Below are 15,147 nucleotides of genomic sequence, written 5' to 3' on the forward strand. Positions count from 1 at the left end.
GAAAAAATAAAACACTTCGATGTTTTTCTTTAAAGAACATGAACCTTGATAATATAAAAATGACTTTTGCAATTAAGAGAAATATCAAAACAACGTCCAAATATGATTTGAGTACATAATCTGAACTTGGATTCAAACATTGGAATACGATTAAGCACACAAGTTGGGTGCCAAGCACAAGGAGTGCATAATAATGCAATTGCAATATAAATCCTAAATACTAGTCTGTACATATCCATTAATGGAGTTCCGCATGTATCTTTTAAAATTAATAATATATATTATAAATACTCTTTTCACCCCCATAAGCTAATATTTCGAATAAACCTGCAAAAATAAATCCAGAAATCAAACTCGAAAACTTTGCGTGAGTGAGAGGGAGCTGCGGCCGTAATATATCTTCTATCAAATTTTGAGTTCTTTCAGAACGATAGAAATCAATTCGACTGTTTTGATGACTGCATTCAAGTGAAACAAAAAGTATGAGAAACAATCTCACATTTGATCAGAGCTGATAAATTTAATAGAACAACATTAAGGATTACCATCATTTCATGGTCTCCCATAATCTCTTCAGCCACCTCAAGCAGAGGTTTATTTGCGCTGTTAGGAACAAGTGCTGCAAACACTGCAGGCTTTAACCCTGCACATTAAAACACAGCGAAACACTATAATGCAATATAATTTTTTTTTTGTAACCTTTTCTAGGCTTAAAATGTTTTCATGTTTTCACAAGGTCAAAATGAAAATATTCAGGCAGAAATTTCCTGTGCACAAATTTCCTGTACTATCTTACTATGCCACTTGTTACACTTTAAGTTTAATATTGGCAAATCGAAGCCTTGGAACTAAACTTAACGCCATCACTCATCCTGCACTCCTCCTGTCTTCTGAACAGTGCCGTTTCTAGCAAGGGTTGAGGCGGAGATTTTCTTCTTCTTTTTTATTTTTTATTTTTATTTTGTTGGTGGGGGAAGAGAGGGGAAGAGTGACATTATCTGCCACATATCTCTAGTGGCGTTCAGCATCAAACTTAAGGGGTAATAAGTGGCACATTGCTACATCACCGGGTATCTGTGTAATTGACCCTTTTTTATATTTCCACAAAAGAAGAGAGACCTATGAAGCATTATCAGATATTAAGAGTTAGAAAGATTGAAATGTGATACCAGTCTCTGGAAATGCGTCAATAAACATCATCATTTCCTCCCCACTTAATCCAGAGAGGAAGCATATTCTCGGCAAAGATTCAGCAATCTGCAATTTGGGAAGTAACGCACACGTAAATTGAGAAAAGCTCATAATCAGGAGTTTAGTGGGTTAACTAACTGAGCAACAATGCTGGATCAAAGCAAAGTCGATAAGTTGATTTGGTCGTCAGAGGTGTGATGTTAACGCGACAAGATTGTGGACCTATCGCTTTATTGAAGAGAGTCAATAAGTTGATTGTCAGAGGTGTTTTGTTACGATCGGAGCAACTTTTTGGACTTATCATTCTATTGAAGAGGATTGATAACTTGATTTGTCAGAGGTGTGATATTAACGTGATAGGAATTTTTTACGATCGGAGCAACTTTGTGGACTAATTATCCTATTGAAGAGGATTGATAAGTTGATTTATCAGAGGTGTGATATTAACGTGATAGAAATTTGTTACGATCGGAGTAACTTTGTGGACTTATCATCCTATTGAAGAGGATTGATAAGTTGATTTATCAGATGTGTGATATTAACGTGACAGGAATTTTGTACTTGTGATTTGAACAAGATTTTAAAGACTTAGCGTCTCGCTGGGGAAGATTACGATTTTGAGGACTTATCATCCTATCGAAGAGGATTGATAAGTTGATTTATCTGAGGTGTTATTGTTAACGTGACAAATTAGGAGTGATGCAAACTGAATTCATACTCCATAGATATGATGATCGTCAGAAGTGTAATGTTAACTCGATGATGTGAAAGATTCGTTACTCTTAATCCAGTGGATTTCAGGTAACCAACCCCCAGTCTTGATTAAGACTTAGCAGGGGAATAATTTTATAGTTGACAGAGGTGTTTTGTTGAACATACAACTTAGAAGATTGGTTACTCTTAATCCAATGGATTCCAAGTAATCAACTCTCAGTCTTGATTAAGACTTAGCAGGGGAATAATTTTACAGTTGACAGAGGTGTTTTGTTGAAAATGACAACTTAGAAGATTTATTACATATAATCCAATAAACCAACCCCCAGTCTTGAACAAGTGCAGAGGAAAAAAAGGGGTAGACAGAGCACATTGCCTAGTGGGTCACTATCTGACGAGTTTGACTATCAGAGGTAACTGTTAACGTGATATTTTTAGCAGACCCGCCATCCTATTGAAGATGATTGGTTTTAGTGACCGTAGTATCTTCCCCTTCTGATTAGGAAGATTAGACTTGGTCTCATTGCTCAGGTTGATCCTGCTTACTTTGTTCTTCAGCTTTGACCCTGGCAATAATTTTTTGAGCCTGTTCACCTTGAGAGATTAATTATCTCCAAGAACAGTATTCTGTAACCCTCATTTGTGCTAAAAGGTCGGTCTGCAAGTTGTTGTTGGATCCTTTTGTTTTGATGATGATTAACAAATAATTTATAACTAATGTTGTTTGTCTAGTGTTTGTGTTTTGTATTTATTCTAGGCAAATAATATGTTGGAGGATGGATGGAATCAAGATGTCACGATCATGTCCAATGGAGGTTGGCCGAATTATGGAGTGAAGACTTGCAATTCAAGTTGAATATCCGAGTTCAAGCTTCATCCAAGTTTACCAAGTCAATCTTATTGAAGATCAATATTGCTTGGATAATTTAGTTTAGGTTTTATATTATGTGTGTTAGTACTTTAAGCTCAATCACTTACACACATATAAGTTTTGGTTTCTTTTATATATATATATATATATATATATATATATATATATATATATATATATATATACACATTTTGGTTTTATCCACAAATAAAGTTTTTACAAATAAATTCCAAAAAATGTTTATACATGTGGATAAGTTGTTTTGATATTATAGATATGAAATAAGAACTTTATTTATACACATCTCATTTATTTCATATTCTATTGTATTTGCAAAAGTATTGTGTTTTTAGTTTATAGACTTAACATTCACTGTATACATCTTTTATTAAGTCTATAAAATTATTGTGTAAAGTTTCAAAACATGATTTAGCTATAATATAAAAAACATGTGTTTTGTATTTTCATGTTTTGGACTAAGTTTGAAAAAGGATAAGATTTTACTATTGGGAAATGCAATTCTAAAAATTCCTTTTGTTACATGTTTATTATCATGTTTATAATCATTTTCCAAAGTTTTATATTTTTCTGAATTTATTTGCTATTTTTAAAGGTACTTTTAAAATCAGATTTTCAGCATTAACAGTGTCTGTGCACGTTTATAAGTCGACTTATCAGAGTTGACAAGTCGACTTATGAAATTATCTGGAATATGCAAAATCTTTCTGCCAAGTCGACTTATACGAACTGTTAAGTCGACTTAGACTAAGTCGACTTATACCATTTTTCAAGTAGACTTATGTGCTAATTTTTGTGTGTTATTTTCATCTGGCAAGTCGACTTACGTTTTACATCAAGTCGACTTATACCAAGTCGACTATAAGTCGACTTATAATTCTGACCGTTGCACAGTAACGACTATTTTCCAGATCTATTTGTTTTTGGGTTTTTGGTCATTTTCTTAGGGTTTTGGCTGAGGTATTGGGTTGTTATAAATACCCCATTGCATTTACATATCCTACAAAACAAGAGAAAAGTTTTAAAAGAGTTTACAAGTTTTGTTTAAGGGTTTAAGTGTGGTTTAAGAGTTTCAAATTTGTGAAGACAATTTCACAAGAGCTAGAGGAGATCACTGATAATCATATTTTATTACAATTTTATACCCTCATTATCTAGTTTATATGAATAAATTTATCACTAATAATTATTTTTATCTTTAATTACAGGTTAATCAAAAATAAAAGCCAAATATCTCTTCTCTCAACAAAGCCCACTAATTAAATGAAGAACTCAAGCATGAAAGCCCGAAAGAAGAAGGAATGCCAAGAAGCTCAAGCCCAAAGCATAAAAGAAGAAGAAGCTGCGGAATACAATTGCAGCACACTGGGCATCGATGCCCGCATCGATGCCAGCATCGATGCCCGCATCGATATCGTCATTCTGTTACGAATCTAAGGCTGAAATTCGTGGTTTTTGGATAAGATTTCGATCCAAGGGCTCTCTTTCACTGATGTTTACTAAAAACAGGGATAGAGAGTGAGGGGTTAGAGGTGTGAAAATTTTTGTAACTCCTTTTGGAGAGAAGGGCTACTCTTAATTGAGAAGACCTTCCAACTTGTAACTTTTGTTACAATTAATAAAATAATTTTTTTATCACTTTAAATTTTTCTCTTCTTCTCTTTGTTGGATGATGAAGATTAATTTGAAGGTTTTTTTTTCTTATTTCTCTTTTATTGCTTATTAGTTTAGATTTATTTTCATGCTTGTAATTAGATTTTATTTTCTTGTTTAAATAGGCAAGAGGCTAGAACCCTCTTGCCTTAGATTTATTTTATGTTTATAGATTAGATTTATTTCATGCTTATAGAGTAGATTTATTTTCTTGCATTTAATTCTTATAATTTATTTTGTAGTCTAGATTTTGTAATTTATTTTGTAGTTAGATTTTAATTTCTTGCATTATTCACCTTGAGGCTAGAACCCTCTTGGGTTTAGTTTTTTTTTTATTCATTTTTTTTTCTTTGATTCGCCTTTAAGTTAGAACCCTTTAGGGAATCATCTTTTACTAAGAAGTGGATTCAATTCTAGATTACCCATATCTTTAATTGAATCCGCTAACTTTACATTCTTGATTTTTATTTGTTCTTGATTTTTTCCTTCTTGCATTGTTGATCACATTTATATTATCACTTCCACTCTCAAATATCTTCATTTACACAACCATTTTCATTCTTTCCATCTCTCCACAATCACATTCACTCATCACTCCTATTTGTCACGCACACAACATAAGAACCGATTTATATTTTCTCCTACAAAATACCTTCCTCGTGGGATCGATAACTTTTTATACTATAACTTGACACGGTTGTGCACTTGCAACATATTTTGGTACATAATTATGCCGCATTAGGTTTTAATTATTTTGGTTCTTTAACTTGTGTGTTTATTGTGAAGGAAACACTTGGAGCTTGAAAATTACGGATTGGAGAACTAGGATTTGAAGATTTGCTTGTAGGTAATTCTTCTTTCTAGAATTTTTAATTCCACCCTTTGCTACTTCTTCACAATTAGAGACAATTAGGAATTTAAAAAAAGATTTTATTTTTGTTGACCATAATAAAATTCACCCTCCACTTTGATATTTACTAACAAGATAATAAATTCAAATAATTTTCCCCTTCTCATTTGTTTGATTGTTAACCCTAATTTAAAAAAAGTGTTTTTCTTTTCCATCCTTTTTAGTTACTTTTAATTCATAGGGTTGCATTTCATATTGTTAGTAGGAATTCACCAAGTGATTTGAGCATCTTGATTTAGCACATACTTAAAAATATTTTTAAGGACAAAACCCCATATTCAAGATAAGGTGAGGGATTTCATCACCCTTCCCTTAGCCCAAAAATCACTAATTCCTCATTACACCACCCAAGCCTAATAAAACTTATTAGACGTTGGCCCTAAGGATTCGAGCTCAATAAGGAACAAAGAATCCTTAAGTGAACCGGTTTAAGTTTTCTTCGATTAGTTGGTGTCTAAGGCAAGGTTTAGGGGTTGCATAAAGCGCTCCGTAAGGAACGAGGTACTTAATTGATCTCTGATCACCCTCTAGTACTATCCTTACCTGGCTAACTACCCAGGTAAAACTTTAATCTTTTCACTTTAGGAGTTTTTGGTTAGGAGCTAGTCTAGTTGAGTTAGGCTTAACCCTAGAGTTAGAGTGATTGAAAAGTGATTGATTTTGATTTGTTTAGTTAGGATTTTTCCTCTTTTTCCATTCTCTCCTCAATAAAAAAAACTAACTTTTATAATAATAAAAAGGTATAAAAAGAAATAGTTTTGGTGTATGCAATCATGGATTAGGGATAATACACATCGATTAATTCGTTTTGAACCAATCATAAAAATGGCGTATCCTAATCCACCCGTTCTTCAAGATATGTGCTATCCCATTAGGAATACAACCCCCTCTTGTATTAGGCTCCCCGAAACAAATGGAATAAATTTTGAGCTTAGACCGTATTACATAAACATGCTTCCCAAATTCCTTAGAAATGAAACAGAAGATGCATATATTTTTATCTCGGAATTTGAGAAAGTATTTATTATGATTAAAATGAGAGAATTAACAGAAGATGCAATCAAACTCAGATTTATTCCATTTTCTCTCAAAGACAAAGCAAAAAAATAGCTGTATAGCTTACCCGTAAATTCCATCACTACTTGGGAGGAATTTATCACCGTTTTTCTTAAAAAAATTTTTCCTATCCATAAAACGGTGAAGCTAAGAAACAGCATCATGAATTTTGAAATTGTCTCGGGGGAACCTTTTTGGAAGTATTTTGACCGATTTAAAGATCTTCTCATCCAATGTCCTCATCACGGTTTAGAAAAATGACGATTGTGCCAAATAATTTATGAGGGATTAGATTATTCTGTAAAAACTTCCTTAGAATCAATGTGCCACAGAGATTTTATGAGGAAAAATACCGACGAAGCTTGGGAATTTCTAGAGAGTCTATCCGAGAAAACAATGCAATGGGAACACTGTGATGACAGGGTTTCATCAGTTCATCATTCTAAGTCTAGTGGTCTTTCCTTGGAGTCTAACATTGCTTCTGAAGCGAAGATGGCGACAATTCTGCGGAGGTTAGAAGCCATAGAAATTAAGGAACCTAACATTGCTTCTGAAGCGAAGATGGCGACAATTCTGCGGAGGTTAGAAGCCATAGAAATTAAGGAACGAGCTCCAGCTCAAATCAATAATATTTCTGCCCCAGGATGTCATAATTGTCAGTCTCCTACCCACGTTTCAGAGGAATGCCCTCTCCTAGGAAACAACAATGCATTAGAACATATGAATGCTGCATTCCAGCACCCTAGAAATGATCCATTTTCTCTAACCTATAATCCAGGTTGGAGAAATCATCCCAACTTTGCATGGAATCAAGAAAATTCTCCCGGAACTCAAAACTTCACTCCCGCTTCGACCCAACATTTTCCTAGGGGAAACACAGTTCCTTTCAATTCTCATCCATAATTTCAACAACCCAATCTGCTGTATCAAAACCAGTCTCCTCTTCATCAAGCTGTAATTCAGACTCATCATAATCCAGATCAGGATAAACGTCTCAATGTCTTAGAAAGAGGTTTGGAAACCATAATTAAGGCCTCCACTCAAACCACGAATATGTTGACTCAAAAGTCTAGCACTCTGAATTCCTTCATGCAATCAACTGGATAAATGCTCAACTCCAACACTCAAGCTATAGCTAGATTAGAATCCCAACTTGGTCAACTAGCTAGTGCCGTGAGTGAAAGAGAGAAAGGAAAATTTCCGAGTCAACCCATGGTCAACCCTAACTCAAGTGAATGCAATCCATTCACTTCGGTCAGGTAGACAGGTCGATAATCAAGTGAGAACTCCTCTAAGTCAAACTTTTGATCTAATACAAATTCCTTCTCCTTCTCCTTCTGATGAATCTATTCAACAATCACCCCCCTCAGATGACCAAGAACCTGAACCTGAGCCTGCTTTTGATAGATTTAGACCAATTGCTCCTTTTCCAGATAGACTCAGGCCAAGGAAACACTCTCCTCAAGAGGAGAAGATCCTAGAAACATTCAAGCAGGTTAAGGTCAACATTCCTCTCTTAGATGTAATTGAACAAATTTCATCTTATGCTAAATTTTTAAAAGAATTATGCACTAAGAAGAGGAGAATAAATGTTCCAAAGAAAGTCTTTTTAGCCGCCAATATCAGTGAAATGCTATCAAATCCCATACCTTTGAAACGTAAAGATCCAGGTTCCCCCATCCTTTCATGTATCATTGGTAATACTCACATTGATAAGGCGTTTTTAGACTTAGGGGCCAGTGTCAATTTGCTTCCATATTCAGTCTATCAGCAATTGGGTCTAGGTGTACTGAACCCAACCAAATGCACCTTACAGTTGGCTGATAGATCTGTTAAGGTCCCTATGGGTGAGTTAGAGGATGTTCTGAGAGATTTTATTTTTTCAGTAGATTTTGTAGTCTTAGAAACACAGCATGTTTCCAATCCCAAAGGGCAGACACCTGTCATCTTAGGACGACCTTTCTTAGCCACTTCTAATGCTCTCATCAACTGTAGAACTGGTCAAATAAAGCTGTCATTTAGGAATCTGACTGCTGGTCTCAACATTTTTAATTCAGGGGACCAGCCAAATAATCGGCCTCTAGAAATAAATTACATCCAGGAAAGATCAGAAGAAGAAGAAGAAGAAGAAGAAGAAGAGTCTGATTTGAGTTTTGAGGAAATTTTTGATGAAGAGTTTGAGTTTTTAGAAGAAGCAGATCAGGTCCTTGAGAATAATGAAACTGTGTTAAATATTTGCTGCTTTGAATTAAATTTTGAAGAACTCTTTCTTGATGAACTTAGATTCTTAGAGAATAATCAACAACCAAATTTTCAGAACTCTACAGAAGAATTGGTTGTTAGAAAATAAAAATTCACAATACAAGAGTATAAGTTCATTAAGAAATGCAAAATACATGACACCGATAATACCTACCTTACTTTGTTGTAAGAATTACTGAACACCCCGAAATGCTTAGAATTTTACATTATTGATTATATCATTCTGAATTTATTTAAAATCCGAGGAATAATTTTTAACAATAAGGTAGGATTCAATGTAGAATACGAGCTCTTCATGTTGAACACTTCATGCTACATTGTTTGTTTTGTTTATTTCAGAATAATAAAAAGAATTTATTCTTCTCTCATTTGAGAGTTTGTTGTTTAGTTGTAAAAAAAAAAAGAAAAGAAAAGAAAAAAACAGAAAAAAGAAAAAAAAGAGAATAATAAATTTTTGATTTTATCCTCCTCAGACCAAAGGTAATTGCATATTTTTATCAGCTGATCAAATGTAAGTATTTCACTTCTTATCTCCTTTACTTTGTGCATCATAGAGTTGCATTGAGGACAATGCAAAATTTAGGTGTGGGGGTGGGAATTAGTTATTTTTTCTTTATTTTACATTTTTAGTTGTATTTTTGTCATTTTTTTTTCCTTCTCCTTTAAAAAAAATTTATAAAAATATCGTCACTTGCTAAATTGATAGAGTTATGTAATAATTGATTTATTAGATAAATTTTAAAATTTTTAATCTCTAGTTTGTTATTTACCCAAGTTTACATTTTATGATAACTCTAAATAAATTTCTTAAGAAGTGATTTTCAATGTAGTATACTTCACTTAAGCCTTAACGTAGATTTTTATTTAAAATAATGGAATTTATGCGTGCTTAGCTTAGAGTTAAAAATAATTTTTCAAAGTGTCTTGACTTACATATTTTTCAGAATATATATACATATACATATAAAAAAAATTATTACAAAAGAAGAGTGCGAAAAATGGGCACCAAAAGAAAAAAAAACTCTTAAATTCAATGTGATTCTATCTTATAAAGCCTAAGCTGACTGAGTAATTAAGTCTAAGGAGTATTTTCATACTTAATGACCTAAACCCAATTGGATTGGGATTCATTGGCCCAAAACCTCGTTAAATGGTCGCTTAGAAAGCCCGTTAAAGTAGAAAAAAATCACCAAGGAAGAAAGAGTTAAAAAAATAAATAAAATACTAATAAATGTTTTATATATAGTTATATTTGTTTATATGGTCTTGGAAAATATTTTTGATCAAGCAACTTGAATATTATTTTAAACAAAGAGTTAGCATGTTCTTTTCAAAACTTTTAAATTAAATTTCTAAGTTTGGCTTGGTTTTGTATTGCTATAATAAGAAGATTTTATAGGAAATTTACCTTAGAGTTATATATAAAAATGTTTTCTTGAGTAATAACTAGCTTTAATTATCAAGTAAAATTAGTTATTTACTAACTTCTTTAATTTGGCAAGATGACCGAATTTTGTGGGTATATTCACTACAAACCCTCACGAGACTACAACTCGTCCACTAGGGTAACCTAGGGATTTAAAGGCTTGTTGTATGCGCTAAATACAACCGTGATTCCTGCGAAAGTGAGTTAGGTTTTCTTTTATTTTTTTTGCTAGAGGACTAGCAAAAGTTTAGGCATGGGGGTATTTGATAATCACATTTTATTATAATTTTATACCCTCATTATCTAGTTTATATGAATAAATTTATCACTAATAATTGTTTTTATCTTTAATTGCATGTTAATAAAAAATAAAAGTCCAATATCTCTTCTCTCAACAAAGCCCACTAATTAAATGAAGAACTCAAGTATGAAAGCCCAAAAGAAGAAGAAATACCAAAGAAGCCTAAGCCCAAAGCATAAAAGAAGAAGAAGCTGCAAAATACAATTACAGTACACTGGGCATCGATGCGGGCATCGATGCCCACATCGATGCTGGTATCGATGCCATCGTCATTCTGTTACGAATCTAAGGCTAAAATTCATGGTTTTTGGATAAGATTTCGATCCAAGGGCTCTCATTCACTGATGTTTACTATAAATAGGGGTAGAGAGTGAGGGGTTAGAGGTGTGAAAATTTTTGTAACTCCTTCTGGAGAGGAGGGCTACTCTTAATTGAGAAGGTCTTCCAAATTTATAACTTTTGTTACAATTAATAAAATAATTTTTTTACCAATTTAAAATTTTCTCTTCTTCTCTTTGTTGGATGATGAAGATGAAGATGAAGATAGAGATTAATTTGAAGGTTTGTTTTTCTTATTTCTCTTTTATTGCTTATTAGTTTAGATTTATTTTCATGCTTGTAATTAGATTTTATTTTCTTGTTTAAATAGACAAGAGGCTAGAATTCTCTTGCCTTAGATTTATTTCATGTTTATAGATTAGATTTATTTCATACTTATAGAGTAGATTTATTTTTCTTGTATTTAATTCTTACAATTTATTTTGTAGTCTAGATTTTGCAATTTATTTTGTAGTTAGATTTTAATTTCTTGCACTATTCACCTTGAGGCTAGAACCCTCTTGGGTTTAGTTTTTCTTTTTGTTCATTTTTATTTTCTTTGATTCGCCTTTAGACTAGAACCCTTTAGGGAATCACCTTTTTCTAAGAAGTGGATTCAATTCTAGATTACCCATATCTTTAATTGAATCCGCTAACTTTACATTCTTGATTTTTATTTGTTCTTGATTTTTTCCTTCTTGCCTTGTTGATCACATTTATGTTATCACTTCCACTCTTAAATATCTTCATTTACACAATCATTTTCATTCTCTCTATCTCTCCACAATCATATTCACTCATCACTCCTATTTATCACGCACACAACATAAGAACCGATTTATATTTTCTCCTACAAAATACCTTCATCGTGGGATCGATAACTTTTTATACTATAACTTGATACGGTTATGCACTTGTAACATTTTTGGTACATGTTTATGCCGCATCAATCACCATTTGTGTTTGAGCTTCAACTCTTCTTTCTCTCACTCTTGTCATTTATTGAAGAAGTTTTCTAAACTCAAATCTAGCTTTACATTTTATATTGTTTGATTATCATTTTATTAAGCTAGTGTTTATATTGAGTTTAGTTTGTTTTATTAAATCTCTTTGTTACGCACACCAACTTGAGCTTTTAGTATTTTCATACATAGTATAATTGGGATTGTGAGAGATTGTAACATTGAGTTGTGCCTAATTGTGTTCTCATCCAAATTAGAGAACGAATTTGTTGTATTAAGAGCTTTAATTGTGAGGTTCACTTTGTATTACACTAGTACACCAAGAGGAGTGTGTGGTGAGAGACGGGGTTGTCCTAAGAGGAGTGGCGTCGGAAGTAAAAGCCTAGAGAGATAGTAAATTCGAACACTTGAGGGAGACACTGGCTAGAGATCAATACTTGAGGTGGTAGTTAGTGTAGTTGCATTGAGAGTGTTGTAAAGTTTTTGGTTAGCTAGAAAACCGTATTGTGAAGTGTAAACGTTTTTCGGATAAGCATAGAAAACCCGGTGTGATAGTGGAGATCTCCTCGAGGTGAGGAGCGGGGACGTAGGTCAGGCAGACCGAACCTCATGAACATATCATTTGTTTGTGATTGCATTGGCGCACTTATTTTTTTGTTCATATCTTATATCGCCATTGTCTATTGCCTATTGTTTATATTCCCACTATCTTGTTTGTGTTCATATTACTCTTGGTTTATTATCCATTGTCTATTGCCTATTGTTTATATTCCCACTATCTTGTTTGTGTTCATATTACTCTTGGTTTATTATCCTTGCATATATCTTGTAGCATATCATATTTGCTAGGATAATTTGTTAATAAGTTTTAAATTGGCATAAATCGGATTAGATTAGCATAAACCTTATTCACCCCCCTTTAGGGTTCTTTCCTAGTGGCATTAGGGGTCCTTTCAATTAGTATCAGAGCATGATAGGGTTCTTTCAATTGGTATCAGAGCTTGGTGCTCCTTGATTTAAGGTCTAACCACCTTGAGTTAAAGATCCAAGTTATTTTTATGCTAATCTAGTTTTGATTGCATGGTTATCTTGCTTGCTCATATATATCATGAATATGGATTCATTTCGTTTAGGCTATGATCCAAATATTGTTCCTAAATATATAAATTTCCCTTATGCTCAATGGCGCTCTAGATTTAAAATATTTGTTCAATCTAGAAATATCGACTTATGGGAAGTTATTGATTGTGCTTATATTGTGCCCACATTGGAGAAATCCAAGTGGAGCAAACATGATAAGAAAATGTTTGCAATGAACAAGTTAGTGTTAGAATTTATGCATAAAGCTTTTGAACCATGTATTTCTAACGAACTTGCTCATTTTGATAGTGCTTACACGATTTGGAAATTTTTTAAAGCACATCAAGGAGATTTGGAGGAGATTCGATGCGTTGTGGCGGAATCGACTTCAAATGATAGAGGAGCATCGTGCACACGACCACTAGGCGATAGCCCTAGTGTGGTAAGCGATTCTGATTCCGAAAGTGAATTAACTATTGATGAACTTGCTTGTGCATATGAGAAATTATCGTATGCCTACACAAAATTACATAAAATTTTTATTGATTTACAAAGCAAGCATGTAGTTTTAAAATCCGATCATGAGAAGCTAGTGTCCAAAGTTGATGTCATTGTAAAAGAAAATACTATGCTTAAAGAAAACAATGACTTGTTAAATTTGGAAAATAAAATATTAACCTCATCTCTTACTAGCTTAACTCATGAAAGAGATAATACCATGCTAGAAGTAGTAGCTATTAGAAATGAATTTGATAACCATACATGCTCTACTTCTATCATCAATGATGTTGTGCATAATGATGATTTGAATCTTGTTAAGGAACACATATCATGTTTAGATTCAACTTTAAACACATTCATTGATAATCATAAGAAACTTATGGACAAGTGTGCTAAATGTAGTACTAGAACTTCTAAATCACATACACACTATGCACACTTGTATAGCAAAGTTTACAAATGCTTATTTGCGGCCGAAAAGGTCATTTGGCTAAATTTTGCTATGATGCACATAAACCAACAAAGACCAATGCTCCTTGTGCATCTCATCAAGTTTCTTCATCACATGTACACACACATGCTTCCATTGCTCATCATAATCATGCTCTTGTGTATCATTGTGATTTTTGTGGTAGAGTTGGTCACTTAGCTAAGTTTTGTTTTGATTTGCAAAAAGTTTCTAAATTGTAAAATATTTCGAGTAGACCAACATTGTTTTAAAATGTTTCTTATTTGCAAAATAATCTTAAAAGACCATCTTTATTTGTAAATGTTCCTCGTGCACATCCACATGGTCGACATAACCAAATGCATCCTCTTCATTGCACTTATTACAATCGAATGGGTCATTTGCATAATTATTGCTATGACTGGATCCGTGCACTAAATATGCCCAAATGGGTTTATAACCCAAGGGCTTTGAGCTTAAAAGATAGGGGTCATGTCACTAAATCTTTTGGTACCACAAGTACTTGGGTACCAAAACATATTTGATTTTTAAACCAAGAATTTTAGTGTTCTTATTTTTTCTTTTCTTGGTTTTGAAAATTTTGTCTTAAAATCTTTTTGTTATGAAAAATTCTTTTGTTTTCATGATTATTACTTTTGATTTTTGATGAGAGGTTTGTGTTTATATAACCCCCCGGATTTATTAGGTGTTTATTTCCAAATTATGTTTACCGGGTGCTAAAAATGTTTATATGGGTTGGAGCTAGCTCAAGAGCTAGATATGGTTGCCTCTCTTGATTTTTAAAAATCAATGATGATTTGGTTTTATGTGATTTATACTTGTGATTTACTATTTCATTGGTTGATTTGTTTTTACTTGAAAACTTTTTTCATGATACTCATGTTCTTCTTTCTTTTGATTTCATAAATCTATTTTTACATGGTTTTTATTTTTTGTGTATTGAGACACTATTTTCATAATGATATATCATTATGTGTCCTCATTGTATTTTTTGTATGTGAGTGGTGTTTAGCATATTTTTTATTTATGCTTGCTCACATATATTTGCCATGATCTTTTATTGCATATATTCTATATGGCATTTTGATAGGAGGAGCAATCCCTATACTTGTTTTATACTCACCCATGCTTATTTGTAGGGGGAGCTTTCGCTCTCTCTATTTATTTGTTTTCCTTTTTTGATGTTGTCAAAGATAGAGAAATATTATGAGTATATCGTGTTTTAATTATATGCATAATAATTATAACTTCTATATTCATTTCATTTCATGCATATATCTCTTTTTATAAATTGTTTGTCATCATCAAAAAGGGAGAGATTGTTGGGTCCTTTTTGTAGGTATCAAAAATTACCTATAGGTCCCCGAATATAGCTCAAGACAAAGAGAAGGCGATGAACATTATTATCCAAGTCG

Source organism: Asparagus officinalis, chromosome 10 (genome assembly GCF_001876935.1).
Source record: "Asparagus officinalis chromosome 10, Aspof.V1, whole genome shotgun sequence".
Classification (NCBI taxonomy): Eukaryota; Viridiplantae; Streptophyta; class Magnoliopsida; order Asparagales; family Asparagaceae; genus Asparagus; species Asparagus officinalis.